The sequence below is a fragment of the Cygnus olor genome, chromosome 2 (genome assembly GCF_009769625.2).
Source record: "Cygnus olor isolate bCygOlo1 chromosome 2, bCygOlo1.pri.v2, whole genome shotgun sequence".
NCBI lineage: Eukaryota > Metazoa > Chordata > Aves > Anseriformes > Anatidae > Cygnus > Cygnus olor.
In genome coordinates, this window is record NC_049170.1 from 93,636,992 (window position 1) to 93,659,723 (window position 22,732).

At 35.1% G+C, this 22,732-nt stretch overlaps 1 long non-coding RNA gene across 13 annotated transcripts in view; it reads right to left on the minus strand.

Moving 5' to 3' along the window:
• LOC121065940 overlaps positions 1–22,732 on the minus strand; it is a 101,180-nt gene that overhangs the window by 59,468 nt on the left and 18,980 nt on the right. For 9 of the 13 annotated variants that reach the window (XR_005817421.1, XR_005817414.1, XR_005817415.1 and 6 more), the window contains 2 exons: positions 13,431–13,582; positions 882–2,202 (listed from right to left, as the gene is read on the minus strand). This is a non-coding gene — a long non-coding RNA (uncharacterized LOC121065940). Of the gene's footprint in view, positions 1–881; positions 2,203–13,430; positions 13,583–22,732 lie in introns of those variants that run through there. The other 4 variants (XR_005817420.1, XR_005817418.1, XR_005817413.1 and 1 more) reach the window with 1 other exon arrangement.

Consider the following 22,732-nt stretch of genomic DNA (forward strand, 5'->3'; position numbering starts at 1 on the left):
TTCATCTATATTTTTTTTTCCAGAATTCCAATCATTGCTTTCTAAAATAAATCAGGAAAGAATATGAAGTGTGTTTTATGATGGGGCATACAAAGAATCTGCTTTGTAATAGCCTGCTTTCCAAGACTATAGTTATCCTTACCAGGAATCAGATATTTTAGCAATACGAGGAAAACAAAACAACAACAACAACAACAACAAAAAGACACAAAACAAAACAACAACAGCAACAAAAAAACGCATAGCCATACAAGTTTCATATATGTGTACACCATCTATTTTCTCTAGGTAATTAACAAATATTTGTAAATTAATGTCTTTGCAGGGTTTCAAGGGAGAGAGCTTACTACTCTTTTGCTCTTTAATGGGGCCCCTTAACTGAGCTGTTGAAAACCCAGTACAGAGGGTCACACAAGCTGAAAGGAAAGGAGTGTGCAATTTACACATTTTGCTCTAGTGGTAGTATTGATTCTGGCCTCTAAAGGACATAACTTTTCCAACTTGTCCCCACATAAAGCAAATTAAAAAAAAAAAAAAAAGAAGTTGAACTGTAATGCACCAGTCCATCCAAAGCATCTGTTTTCTGGAGAAGAAATATATATATATACATTTAAAAATATATGAAAAAAAAATAGAAAAGCAAAGAGGGACATAGGTTTTTTGTTTTGTTTTGTTTTATTTTGCTTTCTGATAATGGTATTATCTGTGAAAATAAAGGGTGTGAAAATCATCAAAAGCATCCAAGAACTTTGCAAGGTGGACAGAGTGTTACCATTTCCATAACCTTGAACTTTCAGAAAAACATAAGAGCAAAGAAACTAGTTGGTAGGGTATATAAAATTACTAAGGCGGCATTGAATATATTTATGACTACAAAGGTGTAGAGCTTATTTCTATTTTGAGTAGCACTAGAGAAAGGCAAGCTTTATTTTCAGCCATATTACCATAAACATACTAATATATACTTGTCCAAATATATATTACCATAAATATATTAATTTATACTTGTCCAAATTAAGTAAACAAATGTGATGTAAAACTCCAATTTCTGGAAAACAGCAACAATAAATAATCAGACACTTCTAAGTACCTTCAAATAAGAATAAGATGAGAGGCAGCCAACACTGATTCATTAAAAACAAATCACATCAAACTAACCTAATTTCTTTGTATGAAAAGTTAACAGGACTTGTGAATGAGGGGAAGCATGTCACACATGCTGACTCTGGTAAGGCTTTTGATATTGTTGCACATGACATTTTCATAAGTAAGCCATGAAAAGATAAACTAGATGATACTACTGTTTGGTGAGCATAACTGGTTGGAAAACCACTCTGAGAATAACTATCAGTGGCTCACTGTCAAACTGGAGAGATTTATCAAATTGGGCTCTTCAGGAGCCTGTCTTTAATTTAGTATGATTCAATATTGTCATTACAATGTTGGATAATAGCACAGAGAGTAAGCCCATTAAATCTACAGCTGACACCAAACTGGAACAGATGCAAAGACATTGGAGGACAGGATTAGAATTTGAAATGATCCTGTCAATTTAGAGAGAAAAAAAAAAAAAAGCTACATACATAAACCAGTAAGCGTAAAACTCCTAGAACAATAAAATGAACAAATTCAGGATGGGGACTATCTGAGTGAAGAACAATCTTGCCTCTCCAGATTTATTGTTTAAATGGGAGAATTGTTTTTGTCTGAGTACTGTTGCTCTTTACCACTTTGGTATTTATCCAGTGAGACCTGAAATATGTCTTGCCCAGACATTCATTATTCTTCTCCTTCTCTTTGTCACAAACTGCTTTTGTACAAGTTCCATGAACCAGAGATTTTCTCACTTCTGTTTCATGTACTCTGTCTCATGTGCTCCTTACCAAACAAGGCTGCCTCTGAATACTCACAGTGTGTTCTATTGCTTCTGCAGCATTTGACTCTCTTCTCCATTCAGTACACTGGTATTCTCATCTTCCAACTTCTAGGTCTCACCTACTTAATTTTAAAAGATATAAACAATGCGATGTCTTTATTCTTCCTTTTCATCTTGTTTTTTACCAAATTCTCTTCTGCTTATCTCTTGTTTTCTCAATTTGCCTTGGTGAGCATACGCGTGAGTTAGCCAGGCATCATGTAGATCCTTCTTTCTCATGATCTTGCAATATAGTAGCATTAGTCACAGCACTATGCATTGGCTTCCTGAGAAAAACAAGCGGGAAAATTCAAAAGTAATACTTACAAACCTTCAGTTGAAAGACTGAGGTTTGTATTAAATAATTGGAATCTAGGAGAATCTGTAGGAAAAAATCCCAAACTTAAATCCAAGCTGTGAGAGATTTATGTGGTCTTCAACACATTGGAGGAAGCAGCACTTCAGGTATTTGTTTAAAGCATATCATTGGAGCAGTGCTTTAATAGCAAATTCTAAAGGGAGGTGGAAAATGACTTTAAGGACCCGTATGTCCTAATAAGGACCCATATGTCCAAATAGTCCAAAAGCTCAATCTGGACTTCCCATCAGCCACTCATCTCCAATCTATCACTTTCTCTCCATGGAACAGTTATGCTGAACAACTTAAATAGTGTCTTAAGTCCCAGGTTTGGCAAGAAAAAATTATCTGTGCATCACCTTCCCATCAGTTAACTTTTATAGATCCATGGACCATTCTGGTTTCACTAAGTCATAAGTCATATTCCACTTTCACGTAAGTCATGCAGAAACATTAGGGTCAGCCATAAGTCATGACACTGCTTGTATAAAATGGAAGATTGGAGAAAATTGGACTGAAAACTATTAACTGCTGAGTCTGGATATGGGTGTGGGACAGCAAATCGGATGAATGGAAGAAACATAGGAAAAGAGTCAACTGGCAAAGTAACAGCTAAGCACCAAGGATTTAAAAGTGAAAAATTAAAAATGCCATTTTGTCAACACCTCCCTCCCACTCTCCCCCTCAAAAAAATTAAAATTAAAATTAAAAAAAAAAAAAATAGAAGGAAGAAAGGAGAAGAAGGAGAAGGAGAAGGAGAAGGAGAAGGAGAAGGAGAAGGAGAAGGAGAAGGAGAAGGAGAAGGAGAAGGAGAAGGAGAAGGAGAAGGAGGAGTTGTTAAGAAAGAACTTAAGCAAGTTGTAGATCAAGAGTACAGAGTCCAAAGGGAAGTAAGGGGGATGATCAGCGCTAGGAAACATTTAGGATGATACAAAAATGAAGAAAATAGAGCTTTTTTTTTTCTAAAGAAGTGAAGGCTGAGGAATAGTATCCTTTTCCTTTTTTTTTTTTTTTTTTCCAACCCTCTGTCAGTATGTCAGTATCAACATCTGCACATGAATTAGCTCCTGAACATCCACATCCAATACATACAAACATAAATCTACTCCAGAAGCCAAGACTGTATATTTGCAAGCTTTATAGTATTGCAATATCCCTGTAGAACTTGGGTCCATACAGCAAGCACAAAAGGCATTTTCCATTTCTTGTTCCAGATCATTCACATTATCTTTTTACCTATATAACAAGTATCTAGTCAAAAGAGAGGATTCTCCTGCTATGATTGATGGTAAAAACTAAGGTACAACCTTACTTTTAATATTGTGTGCAGTTCTGGTTTCCACAATATAAAAAGGATGTTAAGTCACTTGAAACCATCCAAAGGGACAAATTGTCCGTATCTGGATGGGAGGGCAACAAAGGTGGTAAAAGGGCTGGAAGGCATGTTGTACAAGGAGAGACTGAGGACTTCTGGATTGTCTAGTCTGGAGAAGAGATGGCCAAGAAGCAACCTCATTGCCCTTTACAGCTTCCTGGGGAGGGGAAGTGGAGAAGGAAGGGCTGGTCTCTTCTCCCTGGTAACCAATGACAGGATGCACAGGAATAGCAAAAAACTGCCCCAGGAGAGGTTCACACTGGATATTAGTAAAAATTCCTTTACCATGAGGGTAGTCAAACAGTGGAACAGGCTTCCTAGAGTGGTGTTTTTTGCTGCAAGTGTGTCAATGTTCAAAAGCCATTTGGACAATGCTTTAAGTTTTGGTGAGCCCCAAAGTGGTCAGGCAGCTGGACTAGATGATCTTTGCAGGTCCCTTCCAACTGAACTATCCTATTCTAGTCTATTCTAGTCTATTCTAGTCTACTACTCTAATCGGCTGTGAGGGTGGAAGGATATTTAAATTTTGACTAAGAAATATATAAATCTGACTTCTTCCTCCTCGCCACCAGACTCACCTGTTATAGTTTCAAAGCACTATACAGTAACTTAAAAACAAATAAGCAGAAGTTACACAACCATATTTAAAACAAACTCTATTTGATTATCCACTGGTAAACATCAAGTTTAGATGTCTCTGTGTCTCACTTTAAGATACTTTTTAAGAGCACCCAAGGCCAAATCTGATTAGGAAATACTTTTAATCTTACAAATAGTTTTAACTTTATTTAGTCTAAAATAAATTATGAAATTATGCCCTCTCTCTTCTTATTGCATGTATTTTCTTTTCTGCCAGAAAAAAAAAAAAGAAAAGAAAATCACCTACATATCCTGTACTATTGATTATAAAGATGAGAATATAAATCTTACTTAATACAGTAATAGCAGAATAAATATGCAATGCCTTTGATTAAAAAACAGTCTCATGTTAAAAAAATCTATAAATAATTTCTAAGAAAATTAAGATAAGGCTAATAGGAGCACAGGGCATGTCAGCCCCTGAGTCTGATCTAATTCCTGACGTTTTCTTTTTACATTAAAGGTAAATTTCTTACATGAGTCAAATCACGAGGATACATCTGAGTTAAGATTTTAAATAAAGTTGAAAATAAAAGATATGAAAATGCAACGCACAAGATTTTTTCAAGTAAAAGCTGCAGGATTAGTAATTTTAGTGATAACACTTACAAATACTGATATTATACAGGTCATAAGTACGAAAACATGATGAAATGTACATATTTTTGCTCCACTGCAAACTAATGAACACTATATATATTTTTTCTGGTAGTTTCTACTGGATAGTACAGCTTCATACTTAACAGCAATCACTTGAGATTTTTGTATCCAAAATAATTTATAAAACTAATTCTTACACTTCTATTTATTTATTTATTTGTCAGATGCACATGTATCTAATTTGTATATAAAGTTGCTAAGGGGAAAACCTCCCACATCATCATTTTTCAGAAAGGTATTTTCACTCAGATAACTCATCTGGGAAGACTGAAATCTAACTGATTACCTCAGCAAGTATGAACGTGTTCACTTAAATCAGATATGAAATAGTATCTGTGTGTTCCTTCTATAAAATCAAAAGTGAAGTAAGATTATTATACTACATAGGTGGAAACAAATTTGTTAAACATGAGGAGTTTATAATGTTGAGGATAAAAAAAAATATATAGGACTACAAAGCATGTTTATGCCGATTCTTAGTTAAATAAAATTCATTACACTTGGTATCTATGACTCACTCCTTTGGAAACATATTCCCTGAATATGTGAAACTGGTGGTCACTGAATACTAATCATGTACTAAAATCAGTACTTAGACACTGTTACTTGACACATTTTGAATTTTTAATTTTTACTTATTTTAGAAATTGAATTTTAAAAAAATAATTGTACAAGCAATGCCTCTGCAAATATGTAGTATTTCCTACACATCTAGGGAATCATGAGATGTGCTCATTAAAAAATGAAATGGATTAACAAAACAGGTGAAAACATGTTTTAATAAACATATTTTAAAAACTAGTAAATGGTGGAAGATCTTGCCAAATATTGAAGGTTTTTAGGGCAGCTTTTGAAACTTAGATGCAAATCAACCAACTATGCATGTTTTGTAGAGATCTGGCTCTTACCATAGAAAAACCTTCAATGTTCAGCATGTTTGCTAATAACAGACTGATTTTGTAATAAATGTTACATTGATAATGAAACAAATGCATTTGAATATTGCTGTCCTGTCGGGCTGAAAAATAACAAAAACAAAGACAGATGAGTACCATGAAGTTATGAATCACAGACTAAAGAAATAACCATTCTCTAGTGTCATCTACCTTCGATTCTCAAGGTTATTATGAACAAGAGTTCATTAATTGATACCATTGTACATGTTTTGTTACTTCTTTTTGTTTTACAGACAGCAGAGAGAAAATAGCTGAGGGCACTCTAACATTTTTCTGTGAAAACAATAATAATTAAGGAAAAAATTTACACTAATATTAAATATGTTTTGACTTTTTCTACCTGGGGTCAAAACAGTTCTTTAGAATTAATGTCCCTGGTATCACCCTTTGCTGTACAGAGCAACCTCAGAGCACACAAACTAGACTTCTCTCAAATGAAACTAAGTTGGAATATTAATTCCAAAAATGCACCCAATATACTACAGATGCCAGTGGGCATTCAGTCCAGGGGACACATTAGACCCAGCCCCTACTCTTCAAAACACATATATAACATGGACTCTGTGTTCTTGGCACTAATAATTGTTTCACATCACAAGACTATTCCTATTGTGATGAACTGACTGGCAATATGGTCCTAGAGTCTGTCTATCTACCATAACTGGCAAGACTGCTTCACACCACAGGATTTTGAAATCTTACTACCAAGTTCAAAATAAGCCGCCACAGAGATCCTTACTAGTGTAGTTCCATTATGCACTTGAAGCCTCTAAGAAACAGATTGTTGGTGCCCTGTTCCAAGAGGTGGACACATACAAATCCATCAAGTTCTGATGCCATGTATTCACTATGTTTGTGGTAAAACAGCTCCAGCAGAAAACAAAAATAAAAACTAATACAAACAAACAAACAAAAAATCACTTAATTTCCAATAGTCACTAGTGTGCTTCTTGTATGAAAGAAACCTCAACTGCCTCTTAGAACACACCAATAGTAATTCCTTCAGTAGCAACTATCATATTTGATCTAGTACAGGCTAAAAGACAGGCAAAACCAGCATAAGGCAGCTGTTCAGATGAGTTCAGCTGTAGATGGAAACTTATCTGGGACAAAATAGTGTTGTCTACTTCAAGTTAGAATAAGTTGACTGAGGATACCTTAACTAAATAAAATGTCCTACTTAGAATTTGTAGGCAGATAAGTCATATGATTTTTTCAATATATCTACATTTGCAATATTCATTTTCTGATAACATTTCTTGCACTATTATCAATTAGCTTTAATCACACAGGCAAAGATATATTTTTAAAAAGTGAACGCTCTCCAGAGAAATTCTGGGGGAAAAGCAGCTGAGAGTTTCCATGACTTCCTCAATGATACAGTAAATCAGTTGTTCGAGTGAGAATAGAGATCATATTTTCTGAGCTCTAAATCTGCAAATTTAATCATGCAATTATTTTTATTCTCTGTTTAAGTGTAATTATCACTGGCTATGGAAAAATACTTTACCAAAACAGATTGGAGAGTAATCACCAAGGAAGAAAATAAACTTGTAGTTGGTTTCTGAATTAATGAAAGGAAAAGTTTAATATATATGCCTGGAAAATATCTAGCACACTTAAACAAGATCCATGTGAAATATATCCAACCGTCAAAAAATGAAGGCAATTAGCAGCAATTATAGAGTTTCTTTCCCAAAACTACGTATCGTAAATCCTTTTAATCAGGGAAAGCACCAATAACATCAAGCCACTCTGTGTCTGAACAGGAAGCCTAGTATGTAAGAACACTTTGCTCTTAATTAACTTTTGGATACCACTTTTTGCAGATTATTATCGGCAGAGGTGCTGCATAGAGGAAACTATGTATTTTAGATTCCAATTAAAGGATTAATTGTATTTTTAAGTGCAATATGGTAATAAGACATAATGGTTGTTTGCTGGAGGTATACTGTACTTAATAGGCTCGTGGATTAAACAGTCTCTGCATTAAAAGGAATTATTGTATTTGTCATAAATACCTTTGGGGATAAATTTGCTTTCAACTGCTGGAGGAATTCTTTGATACAAAACATGAAGGATTACATGAAGGTGACTGGAGAGGTAGTCTGCATCTGTCAGGTGTGCTCCTGATCACAGGCCAAGAAAACTTACAAAGTAACCTGGGGCACATTACATTTAGAAACTGAGCCCTGTTATCAAAAATCAAAGAATCTAGTGCAGTTGAATGTTTTGTATTTTGAAAGGAGAAGGGAAGAAGTAATGCATTTGGAATTTATTGTGTTTCTGTACTAGCTGCACTTTTTCTACTGGGCTCACTAACCCTTCAGTTAGAGGGCAACTGTGTTTACAGCAATATCTGCTACTGTAATGTAAAAATGAAGCAGCAAGGTTAAGTTCTCAGTTTTTTAACTCAGGCCCCAAGCCATGACCACAAAGGGCAAATTAAGGGAAGGAAAAAAAAAAGAACAAAAACTAAGGACCTCTCCAGAGTAAATACTTTTCATCTGCTGCTTCAAGACTTGGTAGTTTCATATGAATTATTTTTCATGGGAATTTTTCAATCTGCTATAACCCCACCCACCCTTTCATGTTGGATATGGTTGGTAATTGTGCAAGGGCATGGGTGGGGGAAAAATTGCTACTGTGATTTTAGAGTAATTTACTTTCTAGAGATTGAAAGCCTACCTTTTTAACAAATGTATAATATAGAGTAAGCCTTTTCCTGTAAAAACTGATGCTAACTTGGTGTACCTTGTTTAAACAAGTGCAGAAACTGAAAGTTCACATTGCTCTAAAATTGTATGAGACCTAAGGAGGGAAAGAGTAAGGTCAGAGTGGAGCTTAGCTTTGATTTGGATAAGGGTATTGGACTAGGCTACAGGATGACCACATTATGTGACAAATGTGCACACATAGCAGTATAATGTCAAGGAGAAGGAGAAGGGGATAACCAAACTTAAAGAGATCCCATAAGAAGAAAGCAAAACAACTTTTGTAAACTGGAATGAAGTCTGGAGCCACAGAGGAGGAAATATGAAAGAGCATAATACAAGAGAAAATATATTTAGACTGTCATTGGCAGCTCTATAAAAATATGTGAACAGACTTGTGAACAAAATTATTTAACTTGATTTAGGTTTAGTACCTGTGTACAAGTTATACTGTCAGTTTTCAAAATAAATTTCCCAGCAGTCCTCTAGATCTTGAAAACATCTAAGTCCCTCAGCCTCTTAAAATGCTACAGGATGAAGAGAAATCAAGAAAGAAAGTTACTGGAGAGAGCACAGATTTAGAAGAGCAACACTAATCCCACAACATTCTCCTTTAAAGAAATCTCTCCTCAGTATAACGGAGACACTTTCTTTCCTGTTACAAGAGATCCTTTAGTCCTCAGCCCTCATGACAGAAGCTTCACTTAAGGATGATTGCATTTGGAAATCATCAGGAAAGCTCCCCATTTATTTGCGTGTTTCATGAAACTTTAAAGTCTTTTTAATGTTGAAATAAGCTCAGCAAAGAAAAAAGTCTGTGAGGCAAGGTCCAAACAAAAAGTTTAATAGGCCTTGATGAATGACGCTATTCATGTTTTTTCAAAAGTTCTAGATCTTTTTTAGATGGAACTAGATCACACAAGCATTTTTCACTTGTGAGCTTCTCCCAGTATTTTCCCTATGAAGTTGAAAAAAAAAAAAAAGTGTAGAATTTCTGTTACAATCCTATTTTGAGTCCTACAGCTGTTTGTTGTCAAGATATACACACAAAATGCTACCATGCTTCAAGATATAATTTACATAGTACTGCTGTCTTACATGGAAATTACTAGAATTCTAGTTTCATAAGGTATTATGTTAATTAAAATGTAGTTTATATGTGTATGAAGTCCACCACAACCAAACCCTTAAAAATCCTAATGCAATAAGCTAAAAAATCAATGAAGTGTGAATAAAAGTTGATGTCTGTATTCTTTAAACATTATAGTAATTCATAGAACACCAATACTGGAAGATAGAAGAAATATAATTTGTTTTCTGAACAGTTTAAAAATAAACTCCGTGCCAGGACAAATTATAAGTCTATTTCCCATTCTGATTTTTTTGTTGTTGTTGTCTGAAAGTTTTAGCAAAGGAAAGTTTAAAGTAATCAAAATAAAAGACCAACTGGGTATTTATTGACAGTCAAGGTCGGCTTGTCAGTGCAAGTCAGTTTTTCAGAATCTTAAGCCAGTGAGACAAATAAAGAGGAGTCTGCTAAGATAGTTATTCCTGAACCCAATTAAAGACAATGAGGTTCTTTCAGCTTGTCCCATTATAACCTTCAGTAAACCACCACCTAATTTTTTTTTATTACAATTATTTGTGTAAATGCTAGCTCATAGACAATTAGTGTTCTCTGTAGGAGCTCACATGAAATACTGGACTGGCTTTGTAGAACAGCATTGCATAAAAGTTAAATGGCTTTAGGAGTAAAGGAACTTAGTATGGTTTTCTGAATCAATTCAACATGCCATAAAATTCCAACTGGCTAGTTTTGGAGAATAAAAAAAAAAAAAAAGCCAAAAAAAAAAAAAGCGTGTCTGACTTGTAATTTTTAGTGGCTTCAGAGTGGAGCTAGTGGTAAATCTGATTATGCTGAAAACTTATTTGCAGTCTTTGGTACTGAACAATTACATTGTTCTGCAGTGCTGGGGAAGATTTTTTTTAGTTTCAGAACTAAAATATCTTTATCTATTTCAAATTCTTCGTGTTCTCCCTAGTAATGACAATTGCTTCAGTGCATTGGCTGGACTGACTCCCAGTTTTAAGATTTAGTATATTTGTTTTCTCCTTTGTATTCACATGGTCTATGGGAGGTTCTGGAGGATTTTCTAAAGGTTTTGCAGAGAACACTTTCCTGTAGCTAATCTATATTTTTACACTCTTCTTCATTAGATATCAAACATTGCTTGCTAATTATTCATCTTCATTAGGAAATCTGACTGATTTGGAATCCCTGGAACAAGTGATAGTTCAGCATAGGAAATTATTTATATTTTCATATTAGTTGGTCTCAGATAACAGGAATACAGAGGAATGACCTCCTGAATCATATGTGGACCTTTACCCATTTTGTCCCATCTTTTGACAATGGTAAACCAGACAACAGAGATGTTTGACTTTGTTCATATCCCATAATCTGTGGTTTAGGGACATTTTTGCTGATTGCCAGTTTGCCTATACCAAAATCAGATGTCCATACCTACCCTTCTACAGAATGATCAATAGATCTCTGAATTCTCCACTGGAGTCCTTTTTAAGGACTGGCTTCTAGCTTGACACTTTCTTTGTAATAGTCAGTTCAGTTTAAGAAATACATATATCATATCAGTAGCATTTATTTTAAAATGCAAATTCTTTTTGAACTCTTTGATTAATTCCATTTATTATAGTAATATTTTATTATTCATATACCTAGTTTGATCTAAAAACTCTTTCTCAAATTCTTCATCCTGAGATAATTTCTATATTTCATTTCATAGAAAAAGAAAAAAAAAAGACGGATAAAACATGGATATAGAAATTCTGTGAACTACATCTTAGTGAATGTCAATGCAGATGACTCAACTTTTATGCTGTGGTCTGACTGTCCTAAAGGAATTCAGAACACAGTCTAGGTGATTCTTTGTCTCTTCAATAAGACTTAAAGAGAGTAAAGACAAGTCAATACAAATGTTTGGAATTCTTCTCTATACTACTGGATTTCAAATTAGTGGAAATGTTTTTTTTTCCATTAATTCTTTCATGTCATTACACAGATGATTGTCTGTTCTTGTGCATATCTGAGAACTGTAGCAAATAGTATACATCTGATTCAGATGAGAGCATACTGACTACATTCAGTTTAAAACATAAATATTTACAAATGTGAAATGAATTTCACCTGGGGTAAGGTCTCAGTGGACAAGCACTCGAGAAGGAAAAAATAGTTAAAACCTGCAGTATAACTGGCTCCTCAAGATGTGAAGACCACACATGTGACTCAACCCTTTGCCATCAGGAGTCTGTCTTTGGCACTGGGGGAGGGAGGAGGCTGGTGAAAGAAGAGCGTGGTCATTATGTAGCCCTGGCTACTGGGTAGATTTAAAGATCAAAGAACTACCACATAGATTCTGCTACTCAAAATGAATTCAATTTCTTGTTACAGGGGTTCTTGTGTATCAAGAATGCAATAACAGAGGCACTTAACCTGTTTTGGTATGTTTTTTGTGTAGTTTTTCATCTCCACTTTATGAGTTCAACCCAATCCACATCTACAAATACCAGAGCTCTAGTCGACAAGTGAGGTAGAGAATAATGCCAAGTTTGGCATTTGAGGTAGTCCTCAAGATTAAAAAAAAAAACAAAACAACAACAACAAAAAAACATTCCTACATTTGTAGCTATTAAAATCTGGCATACCCTTTAGAGCTAAAGCTGAAAATATTTCTATAAAAGATGACAGTACTGACAAAAACAAACAAACAAAAAAAAAAACATACAAACATGGAGTCATAAGAACAGATTATGTATATGTATTTTATGTATGATACGTATAAATACTATTGCCGGTGTAACAAGATTATTACAGAAGTCATCAAAATATGCTCCCTTTCCTCCTGTGAATTGAGAACTTCATACTAATGCAACTACTTTCTCCAAGTATTAGAAAAAAGATCTTATACCAAAAAAACAAACAAGCTAAAAGTCTGTGATGCTGGCACATAATTCGAAAAGGATCTAACAAACAACAAGTTTTAATAACTAGTCACACAAAAAGCCAGAGTAGGACAGAATAGATCTATTTTTTGAATTCTTGCACCCTGCTGCCTACGCTGCTTTAATTCATCTCTCTGTTGTGTATTCTGATAGTATATTTTATACAGTCACAAGAAAAAAAAAATCTATAGTGACTATTTAAGAGCAGTTGTTTAATATTTTGTTTTATCTACATGTCGTTTAAGGCATACTTCTCATCACACTGCCAATATTTCATTCATACTAGAGTCTTTTACAAGTGAGAGTGACATCAGCCTGAGATTAATTTTTTTCCAGATTGAAGTTGCCCTGAGGTCTTCTGCTCCTTCATACTGCTAAGTGCGTGTGACAAAGAAGACATAAAGAAAGTGAATGCATTACACAAAAGGATGTGGCACACCAAATTCTTTGTGACAGTTATTGCTTGACCAGCAAAAAAGTTTCCAGCAAAAAAGTGACCATCCCAATAATTGTGCCCATTAGCCAATACCATTTGAACTTTTTACAGTACAGAGCTTTCATATCTACCAGAAGTTTTATAATATTATTTCCCATTTTGGACAAAGAGTTAACAATATTTTAAGGGGCATGTCCTTTTTCCTCTTTTTACAACATATTTTAATCTTCCCACACCCATCTCACTTCTACAGGGAGCCTAGTTCTTTAGGGCTTCAGTCCACATTGAGGACTAAAAGCCAAGATGGCACTGAGATTTCAAGGACTCCCCTTCTATCCCTGCCTCTGTGGTTCTTACCTTAACCATTCCATTCCTTATACTGACAAACATTTCCCAGTCTTCCAATAGCTTTGTTTAGCTCCAGCACTAGTGCAGGCAATGCTTGGTGCACTGTGGCAGACTAGAAAGAAAACATGGACTCTTCCTTCCATAACTGGAGCTAGGAAGTCCTGCAGGGAAAATCAAGAGGGGAGCCAAGGATGAGGCATATAGTGGAGCTGAGTGGCCCAAACCTCCCCAGGTAGTATGAAAAACTATTTGTATGGACAGATAGTGCAATTGCTGTGTGCAAGCAATTAAGCGGTCTGGTGTTATTTTATAATATACACATCTTGAATCACATTACTCTCATGGTGTTTGATATCAGTCATGTCATTGGCACCTGTCACTAATGACCATTGAAATATTTATAGTGAAGTGGCAGATGCAATACCAATCAGATGTGGTTCGGAAAGAGAACATGCAGCCATCTAAGCAATATTTAGATGCTGATATAGACTGTGATAAGATGAAGCATGAATGTTGAAAGTGCTGAAGGCTAAAGCAGAAGATGCTGAAGGATTGGTGGTGCTGTGTGTGCAATAAAGATGATTTTTCTGCTTAAGTCAGTACAGTTATCTGTATGTTCACCAAAACTGATTATCATGGTTATGATTCAGGCAGTTTATCCATATTTACTGGGTACTTTTTTCACCCAAAATGCAACTATGTGCTAAAAATTACTTCAGTCAATGAAAGAAAGGCAAGGGGAACCGCGAAAAAATAAAATCAAATCCTCCCGTGCTATTCTATAGCAATAAACTGTCCAACAATTAAGCTTGAAGTGATTATTTCCTTAAGAATATATCCCTGCAATTTGTTAAAAAGATATGAATAATTAAGGTGACAATGAAATATTCCACTTCTAGACAAATTAAATGTTTTGTCTGAGACAAAATGTATGTATTACTTCCCATCTCTGTGTTCCCGTGAGAAAAATGAGAGAAAATCACTTCACGTTGGTCCAAAATTGATTTTTTCCACAATTTTTCAGGTCAGCCAATGAAGTGAAAAATCAATTCTTCACACAGCTTTAACTCAAGCCCTTCTTGAATATGGAATTATTACTTTCCTCATGAGCATTTTCCATGGCATTCCTCACCACATAAATTAATTTATCTTAATTTGGCATAGATTAATTAATTTATCTTCATGATACTTTTGTAAAAGAACTGGTATTGCTATTTCAATTTTATATAAGAGAAGTTGAGGTATAGTTGGATTACAGAGTAAAAATTGTACTTTTGGTTGCACCCCACAACTAAAATCTAATTTAATAGAGTAGTTAGCTGTTGTGTTAAATATACAGCTCAGAGTATAGACTAATGGTCAAAAATGGCCACACTTCCCACAAACATCAGCTGTCTCTATGTTTCTGCAGTGCCTTTGTGTACAAGATAGCAGTTTCTTATTGGATGCTCCTCAGGAATATAGATGATGATTAGCTGTGGAAAAATGTACTTTATAAAGACTATCACACAGGAACAAGCTCAAAAACACAACAGAGTTAGAAACACTTAAAAATAGTAATAAATATATATATAAATATAATATTTACTTCTAACCATAAAATCTTCATACAGGGTGGGATTCTGCCATATTCAATTAGTAGTGAGGCTACCGTACTCTGCTACAATACAGAAAACATCAAAATTGGCTGCCAGAAAACAAAAACTGCACAACGGGGAATGCAGGATGAGACCATGAATATTTAGATCATGAAGACCACAATGATAAGGATTAATAACACGTTTGAAAACATATCTGCACACAGATACAACCATGACGTTCCACTGACGGTATTGCAGGCTCAATGAAATGTCAAATATGGCCTACATTGTCCTTCTCCTTTCACATATTTTTAAATAAGGCCACGGGATATTATGTGAGATACAAAACATCAATGCACTTAAAATTGTATGGGCAAAAATCCTGTATCTTTGTATCACTCCATTAAAGTGAAGTTAAACTTTGTGATTTGTCAGCCTGAACATCTTCTTTAAGTCTCATTACATCTCATTACAGGGCAAAGTAAAGTGATTTTCATTTCTGAGATGTGATTAAACACACATTCACATACTGACTGAGGTATAGACCCTTTTATTGAGAAAAAATAGACTAGTTGGCTGTATAGTGCTACAGTATGACACTCTGTGAGACCATTACATTTAATCCTTCCTTCAGACTCACTCCAGGGGTGATTTCAATTAAATTTGTTCAAAATTTATCAGTTTCCCGCACGTAGGCATAAATGATTCAAAGGCACTTATACATTCACTGAGCAGAATGTATTGAAGGGTACGTATTATTGTTATAACTTTTTGCACTTTTTTCATAAATTTACCTAACAGGAGCTTTTATTATTCAAAACTCTTGTACTCGGCGTTAAAGGTACTTGGTGTTCATTCAGAAATAAAATCTATTTTTCTATGCAAATTTTCAGAATACTCAGCCATCAAAACTGCCCTTTTCTTTGGCATGCTGTTATAGCTATTTCCTTGCAGAAACATAATGGCATTTAGCTTACTGATGACTTGGAAAGCCATCTTCTGTCCACTGCTACAGGACATGACATTGTTGATTCTGACACAGTTTTCAGGAAACATGATGGTGTCTGTGTGTGGAGTTCATCACGATTTCTTTATTTTCTCAATTATCATCATGGGAGATGTGCTTTTACACTAAACAAATACATCAGTGGTGAGAAGACAAACAAGTAAAACAGCACAAGCATTTCAGAGATAGCATTAGATAAGAGGGTAAGCACTTAGTTCACAATAAATGTGTTTGCTCTTATCTATCTACAAGAACCTATTAGACATCTTTGTGCCCTGAAGAATTTATCTGCAGGAATGCATTGTGTAGGGTCTTTGCTTCTAAATGTGTATCTCTATCTGAAAGTACTGGTAGTATACTTACTTATACGCCTGTTTAGAGACGACAACTTCATGTATTTCTCAAATCTTTCAAAGACTGTGTTAAATCTACTTTTGGTTTTGGTTGCTTCTCATGCCTGCCAAATGGAAAATGTAGAGAAGAAAACTAAGTAATTATGATACGAAATGGTCTGAGTAAATAACCTCTCCAGATTATGTAAGTTAAATGTTTTAGCAGGAGGGGAAAAGATCATCAAGTTGGTAGAAAATACAAATTCCTTCTTTTGTGTGTGTATGTATGTATGTGTGTGTGTGGATGAGCGCGCGTGTGTGAGCGTCTCTGGATGTAGCCGAAGGCTCACTTGTTAGCAAGCTGTAAGGATTAAACATTACATTGTACTCATTACCTCCTGAAATCTGCAAGTCTTCCTCCTACAGAATAGCACTTACTCAATGGCTAACCAACCCACTTCAATAAGATTGCTTATTAAATAAACTATCATTCAGACTGAGTGGGAGTGGCAGACCGGATTAGCATAGTAAACATTTTGTTTGAATTACCTGCTATAATTCAATCTTTTATGCTTTTGTTCTGATTTCTTTTCATCATTATGAACTCAGGGAGAACACGGAGCATTTCTTAAATTGTGCTATATAGCTTTCTTTCAAATAATTTGAACTGTATTTTAAAGACAACATCAGATGTCATCTTCTGCTTCATATATGAGCCATAAACCTCCATGCATGGCCTGTCTAGCTAAAGCTGACATCTTGGGGACACTTTCTGTACTCCCTCCACCAGGGAGCAGGGCAGGATAGTGGCTTCAGACAGTAAAGTGGTTCCTCCCTAATGCTGGCAGGATAGTCACAGAAAATTATTCTGCATTCATCTATCAATCTACTCTGAAAGTCAAAGTCACTTAAAATAAAATGAAAGAGCAGCATTAATAGAAACAATAAAAATTCAAGGTAGCACATACAAAGGACGAGAAGTAGAAATCACCAGTTTGCTCTTTTTTTCTAGAAACTAGAACTACAGTACTCAGTTCACTGTATCGTTTTACTTATTTCATGCAGTAATTCCTGCAGAAGACTAATGATGTTAGTACTCTAGCTTTTATTCTGCAGCAGATACAGCTACAGTTGTAATTTATTTTCATTAATTCGGTCTTGGCTGGCATTATATTAAAAACACAGCTTTACATAATTTGTTTGTACAGTGACTAGCACTAGGGAGTATTGGCCCATGACTTGAGCTTCTAAGAATGACAGTAATGAAGATGATTCCCAAAGGAAGGTCTGCTTGGCAACTTTCAGACCCAAGACAATAAATTTTTCTACCTTCTTTGGAGATAGAAACCATAGGAAGAATAGGTGGTGCAACTGCTGCACATTTTTTTTATATAGCTGAGAAGTTTCCTGGAATAAGCACAGAGAAATATTTCTTGGTCTGATGATTATTAATATAAAATAAGCTAGTAGATTGAGTAAGTGCTTTCTGGTCTTTACTGAAGTCATATTCTAAACCATCTGAAAATTAAGCCTCATGATTTTTTTTTTACCTTTGTATTTTTTAATAGTTTAGATTACAAAAGCCTGCTTTTTTTTTTTTTTTTTTTTTTTTTTTTGACAGGATACTCAAAAATTGTATCTGCAGTAACTATTACTTGCTTATTTCAACACTTCATCTATTCATTGTGGCCTTGGATTCACAATTTATGACAAAAATAACTTTATTAAAAAATTAGATTTCAGAACAAATATATTTAAACTTGAAATTGGGAGAAAGCTTTATTTGTACAAAATATGAAAATTCTGTATTCTTAATTTTTTAATAAAGTAAATTAAACAGTGAACATTAATATTAGAACCTACTTTTTTTGTTTTTGTTTTTGTTTTTTCACAAGAAAATGTGATTTCTAAGAACTTTGGGGCAACCATTTTTCACAAACATTTGAAATAAAATTCTAGCCACTTTTACCTTACAAATTTCAAAGAAACTGAGTGTTCTAATCTAAAAAAAAAATAAAAATGTTTTCAGGTCATATTTGCAAAATGCATGAGGTTTAAAGCCCCACAGTGTATTACCATCCAAGAGGTGCTTTGTGTTGTGACAAGATGTAAGACTTCTATGAGAGCCCTGTGTTAACTCGCCTGTGCTTCTGTGCACTGAAGCTAAACAAATTAGGTATTTCACAGGGTAGATAAGTAGAGTCCTTGATTTTAATACCTTAGTATATGAATGTAAATACTGGAACTGGAATAAGGGAAGCAGGAAGAGAAATAAATCTTAAAGGGAAAAACAGTTGTCTTTATACCCTGCAGGCAAACCTCTCTGCTATTTATATATATATGTATATATGTATGTATATATATATGTATGTATATATATATATATATATTTTCTGGTGTCCTGGTTTCAGTTAGGACAGAGTTAATTTTCCTCCTAGTAGCTGGCAGGGTGCTATGTTTTGGATTAGAATGAGAAGAGCGCTGATAACATGCTGATGTTTTAATTGTTGTAGAGCAGTGCTTACACCAAGCCAAGGACTTTTCAGCCTCTCTCTGTCCTGCTAGCGAGCAGGCTAGGGATGCAGCAGAAGCTGGGAGGGGACAGACCCAGGACAGCTGACCCAAACTGGCCAAAGGGGTATTCCATACCATCTGACGTCATGCTGAATAATATATAGGGGTGGCTAGCCGGGGTGGGGGGGTGGCCGGCTGCTCGGGGATAGGCTGGGCATCGGTCAACGGGTGGTGAGCAATTGCATTGTGCATCACTTATTTCGTACACATTATTACTATTAATACTATTATTATTATTATTATTGTTGTTATTCTTTTCCCTGTCTTAATAAACTGTCTTTATCTCAACTCACAGGCTTCACTTTCCCGTTTCTCTCCCCCATCCCGGAGAGGGAGGGGGGAGGGTGAGCGAACGGCTGTGTGGTGTTTGACTGCCAGCCGGGCTAAACCACAACATCTGGTAAGTAAGGAAATTATTTCAAATGCTTCAGCAAGAAAATTATCTAAGCTAATCAATCCTAGACCACAAGTGTAGGGGGAAGAAGGGATTGATGAGAATGCATTTATATGGGTCCATAAATGTGCCTGGACCTTCATGAAGCACCAAGAATAAATAGGTCCTTGTCTCAAGAGAGTTCACAACTAATGACAACAGCTTACATATCCACTTACTATTTGACAGGCTAAAACACATCCTGCCATAACATAACATCATCTGTATCACTCCTCCTTCCTAACACCCCACTTTAGAGAATCACATTTTAAAGCTGGTTCAATGTATTAAATGTGTTAGGGCAACTTCCACAGTTTACTACAGAGTGGTCATATGGATGGTATTGAATAGACAGCACAGAATGAATATAATGTGTTGAAATACTGAAATCACATCAATGATTATTCTTAGACATATTTTATATGTCTTTGCTCTTCCCTCTGTGCTGTTGTTTTTTGTTTGTTTGTTTTGTTTTGTTTTGTTTTTGTTTTGTTTTGTTTTGTTTACAATGGAATTTTGGACTGAAAAATTTGAAATCATATTCTAGTGGGCTTTGTACTTCCTACAAAAGCCTGTATTGCTAAACCTGTTATAAATGTCATTGGAGCTTTCTTACCAAGTAGAAACTGTTATATGACTTGCACTAACCATTTTTCCCTCAAAGGGAATAGAAGGATTTTGATTAAATGAATTTTCTGAAATGTACTTAAATTTTATTTACTTATCTCTTTTACTTCTTTTCAAATATTTAAATGTTACTCTCTATTTTTTTCTGGAAGTGATATACAGCATGTACCTCCCACTACCTGCATCCTACATATTCTGAAATGCTCTTGACATATAAAAACAGACACTCTTACTGCCCTCCTTCAATTAAAAAGTACAGGATGTAGAAGAGAACACATTGCATGTAGCCTCACAATATAATTAGAGCGAAGACAGATACAATAAAACAATGTTTGATGCAGACATCAGAACACAGATCTTAAGTGTCTAGTCAGAACAATGGGTAAAATGTTATAATCAAATTAAATAACATATTTTGTTATCATATGCACTTTCTTCTCAGGAAGTAAAATAATTTATCTTACGTCTTTGCAGTCATTCAACACAATAACTTTAAAGAATTTCCCCTTATCCCAGGTGTTCATAATAGGATTTATATACCTTGGTTAAATATGTAATGTGGTGTTATATCAGAAAATATCAGGCATGTGGAGAAGTTGAGGGATGCTAATGTTTTAAGGCAGACAAACATAGATTTTGCTGACAGAGAAGGTACTGGATTGAATGGTGACAAACCAAAGGCTGGTCTGGTTCAGCTCCTTGGATGTTCTATAAACGGTTTTGGTAAAAATATAGGTTTGATAGTAAAGCATCTGATGATACAAAATGATAAAACATCTACACAGTAGACAATCTTTTAGTTTTGTGCTTGCATTGCTCATTTCCCTGCCTGGCAAATTTGGAGCATTGTAAAACTAACGGAAAAAGGATGAAAGTAAATGGGTTCGGTTAATATGGATGCTTTTGCACACAGCACTATGGAGAATTAATCTGAAATGCTGCTGGCTATTTCGGTCATGTATGTTCAGAAAAGTTGAATTTAAGCCAGAACACAAAATCCACAATGATGAGAGGATCAATCCCTAAATTGTAACACGAGACCAAGAGAGCAAGGGACATTGTGCTAGCAAAGGGAGGGCTGAACAGGAAACAAATATTTAATATACATGCATACTTATGTTCCGAATTACGTTTTCTAGGCATATTTGTCTTTTGCTTATTTTATTTTCATACTTTTTTTTTTTTTAAATCCCCCTTCCAAAAGTCAAACACAAGGCTAACACTGAAATCTCTTTACAGGATAGTCCAGTTCTATTGGGCTGACCAATGAACCAACAACATGGGAAACTTTTGACAAAAATTATAGGAACTACTCATAGATGATGCTATAAGAAGTTCAATCCCTATTCCAAAGAAATCAGACATCCCTTTTCCTTGTCTTATCTGAACATTCAGCTACATTAGAAAAGAAATTTTATCTACTTTCAGTACTTGAGAAGATTGAAAGCCTAATGACCCTGCTGAAATTCAAATCTGGAGGCTTCAGGCATTCAAATTACAGTTCTGCAGAAAGATGGGGTTTTATAAAGAACAATACACTTTTCCAATGCCTTTGGCACATAAAACAAAACAAAACAGAACAAAACAAAAAAGCAACTCTAATAAAATGAAAATTATAAAAATTAAAAAAAAAAAAGTAAAAAAAAGAAATAGTGAAATCTATTTGAAGGCTTAATGGTTTCATCACAAGAACAATTTTAGACTATGGAAGGTCATAAATCAGACATATTTCGTACTGTTTAAAATATATATATATTTTTTTATTTTTTTCCCCAGTCTCAAAACTGATCAGTGGGGGCTGAGAAGTCTTCATACTCCATTGAAGATGCATCTGACATTACTGTGTTACTGGTGATGTCAAACATGGGCCCCTCTGGCTTGTTCTTCGTGTCAGTTCATGCACAGGAGCCTGACAATTTAACCACTCAGGGGACAAGCTTGGCAGATGAAGAACCCAGATAGATTTTAACTTTTACAGCAGTGGCATCTGAGTCTGGTTGGTCTTTGGACATTTTCAATTGCAGACTTTGTCAAGCTGTTATTTCGATAGCCTGTTGCAGAGGTACCTTGTCCTTCTGGAACAAGTTTATTCTAAGCCATCTTTAATTATGAAGAATTCATATACTTTTAAGGTACGTTTAATATTATGTAACGTGTGTAGCTACAGTTTTGTTCATAAGTGGAAGATGAAAATCATTGCATACAAACTGAATCTCATAAAATGCAAACATTAAAAGGATAGAAGATCCTAGAATCATAGAATCATCTACGTTGGGAAAGACATTCAAGGTCAACAAGTTCAACCATCAACCTGACCTGCTCAGTTCCACCACTAAACCATGTCCACATGCCTCTTAAGTACCTCCAGGGATGGGGAGCCCACCACTTCCTTTGGCAGCTCATTCCAGTGCTTGACCGCCCTGTCCATGAAGACATTCTTCCTAACGTTCAGTCTAAACCTCCCCTGGTGCAACTTGGGAAGTTACTCAAGTTCAGCACAGTCCATTTACCATTTTTGGTGTTCATTTAATAGATCTGAGGTATAAACCATAAAATAAATGTATTCATGAATTAGTGAGCTTTCCTTCTCTGAATCAAGCCATTTGTTTTTCTGTCTTATATGTCAGTATGTTTTGTGCATCTGTCATTGTTCCACTCAAACAGACACTTCCTTGATGTCATATTTCAGCAATATGCAAGCTGAAAACAAACTCCTCCAGCTCTACAGTTCATGAATAAAGCTTTTATTACTATTTGTG